Genomic DNA, 3,193 nt, shown 5'->3' on the forward strand with positions numbered 1-3,193 from the left:
CCCCCATAGCCTCCCCTTTTGTTTTTAATATTCACCTTCCATATAGATGAAATTATTGGACAAAACAATGATCATTAGGTTGTTTAATATTTTGATGTCATGAGAGTTCAAAAAAGTACAACTAATCAATACTTCATTAAACATGTTTAAACCTTCCTCTTGGGGGATGCTTAAAAACAAATCAAATGCATCAATACCAATAAAGATCAACTTCCCAAGAATCCTTCCACAAATATTTGTTCAAATAAAAAAGGTTTAAATAATCAATCCATATATATTGTTAAAGAGTACATTTTAGAACCTGCTGCTGCAATAACAAATCTAAAAGAAAGGTTTTCCACACTTTTGTGAATATTACGGATGCCAAATATAGTCAGGATGATAAGTTTAGGGGTATGTAAAACAAATTGTACATACTATTATTTATACCCCTGTGAAGTACACAGTCTTCTAAATAAAAGTCTGTTCTATAATGCTCTATATTCATCTTATTTCGAAACACTTACACATATCTCTATTCATCATTTAAAACCGTCATCATCTCACTTATATCGTTAATACTGTCTGTGAAAACCAAATCCTCACCTTTATCAGGCTTTGTAACTCTTAAAACAACAAATTAAAGTAGAGATTATTCATCTTTGGTAAAATTGCCTTTGTGACCTCTTTTGGAATTGTGCCATAATTTAAAGATTTTTTTTTACATATTTTTTTTTTCAAAAACTGAGATCAAGGTGTTAAGTGCGGGGGGGGGGGTTGTATGCAATTTCTTGCTTTAAAAAAAGGTGTATTGTTCAAGCAACTGTTTTTGACTCACAATAAATATTTCAGGTTCACTGTCCTCAAAAAGTAGATTAAAAATCTAGTAAAGTCTGTGCAGAATTACCTCTCTTAGTAGGAACAAAAGTCATAACTTTTTCATACAAGGGAAGTTACACTATGTTACACGCAATTAATGCTGTTAACCTCCTTGTGGTTTGCAATGAACTTAGAAATACTCAACTCATACTCATCATGGAAACTGTTCATGTTTTCCAAACCATAGGTTAGTACTAGGTTAACTGCCCTTGCAAGCCATTTTAAGCCTAGCCAGTTATCCCCTGTGAGATTCAAACCCTGCACCTTGTGTTTGTAAAGCAAACAATTTAACCATTAGGCCACCCTCCCAACTTTTGTTTTAAGTGTGTGTGTGTGTGTGTGTGTGTGTGTGTGTGTGTGTGTGTGTGTGTGTGTGTGTGTGTGTATATATATATATATATATATATATATATATATATATATATATATATATATATATATATATTTATATGGGTCTACTTTTATAGACAGAACGTACGAATTACCGACATTACCGTCACCAACCGCAAATCACCGACAACTACTTTCGCCGAGTAGTATGTAAACCGACACTGATATTACCGACATTTTTTAAAGTATGCACATGTAATCCACTGCATAAATGAAAGTAATCCAGCATTCACTTCAAACGCTATAAGTTGATTTCTTCACTTAAAAATAAATACATCTTTAAATTAGAACATAAATTCCAGCATCGGTCATTAAATCAATACAATTTATTTGTTTTAAACATTTGCATATATTCTGCAATATTATAGTCCATCTTCGTAGATATATACTAAAAAATCATAGATAAATGAATAAACCATCCGGTAAAAAGAATCACACTGTCGTTAAACCTTTATGCCGTCCTTCTTGTTAACATACTATTGAAAAACAAACACTACGGTAAATTAAACCTTCAATAACCTCGCAATACTTTTAACAAACTCAACTGCAGTGTATTCATTCCTGTTTTGCAACACAGTAAAAAATCTTTCATGTCTATTCTTAAGTTTTCTTTTCTTCGGAGAAGGAGGCAAACCAGTAGACATCCTTACACGCAATTCATCTACTCTGTCTTGTTCTCTGCACAAACAATGCATAAGTGAATGTAAATCACAATCACGAGAAACTATAATGCATTTCAAACGTCTATGCCACGCCTCAACTGAATTCTGTGTACGAGGCAAATGGAGTTCATTAAGGTCAGAGACATTCCAAAATTCAATCGGAAATAGCGGAGGAAACCTAATAACACTACATATTCTTGTAGTAAACTTACGGGGTCTTCCATAAATATACCAGTCAGCGAAGTATTTTAGTAAATCTCGTCCTTCAATAGGAAAGTTCACTTTCAATTCCTCAAATGTTTCAACAACTTCAGACTCTTGCAGAAATGCTAAAGCTACAAGAGACTTAACAGACAACTGGAACGATAAGTTACTGTTATACAATGACGATAAACCAAGGTTCTGCACCTTACGCCAAACATTTTAACAAAAGTGAAATAAACACCCTTCACTTTTAGCTCCTGTGATGTTAAATCTAATGCTTTCAACTGCTGCAATTTCAAAGTCACAAAGTACAAATTTAACATTAACTGTTAAAGAATTTGTACTGAGTAAATGAAGTACTGAATGCCAAAGATAATTATAACACTTTAGTGACTTCTTAGTCATAAAGGAGTACAATAACGCAACGGCTTTGTCATAGGATCCACATTTTACTATACCATGAATGCTATATAACTGCCTACAAGTAACTCCTTTTCTGAAAAAAGTACCATCCATCAAACAAATAGTTGCAGAACTCAAATCTTGCAAATTGGTGAGTGTACTAAACGTATAAACTACAGTGTCAGTAGTTTTGTCACATATACGTTTAGAAATAAATTGTTCTGCCTTTAATGGATAATCAGTAATATTAAGATTCATTAGATTGACTTCATTACACTGCTCCAAAACATTTTCTTTACGTCGCACTCTGCCAATAGTCTGCAAAAGAGCCTTCCTACTAGGTAAACAATGTACAGCGTCCAGTGAAGTAGAAGCCATAGCAAAGTCTACTATGGAACAAGGATTATCGCTACTATATTTTGCTCTAATTTTCACATCAGTATTCAAACTGTATCATTCAATTTCACTAGGGTCTGCAGAATGATGGTGCGCTACAGATTTTAACAGTTGCTCACCTTCCGCTAGTGTAGTACTCACAGCTCTACCTTTACATTTTATAACTGATTTCTCTTTACATCCCCAGTACCGTCTATTCTGACAGTTTCTCTCCAGATGGTACAAATATCCTTCTATCAGCAGCATTTCTTTTCCTCTTTGCGACAAAATACAGTGATAAA

Source organism: Protopterus annectens, chromosome 4.part1 (genome assembly GCF_019279795.1).
Source record: "Protopterus annectens isolate FY-2018-M chromosome 4.part1, PAN1.0, whole genome shotgun sequence".
NCBI lineage: Eukaryota > Metazoa > Chordata > Ceratodontiformes > Protopteridae > Protopterus > Protopterus annectens.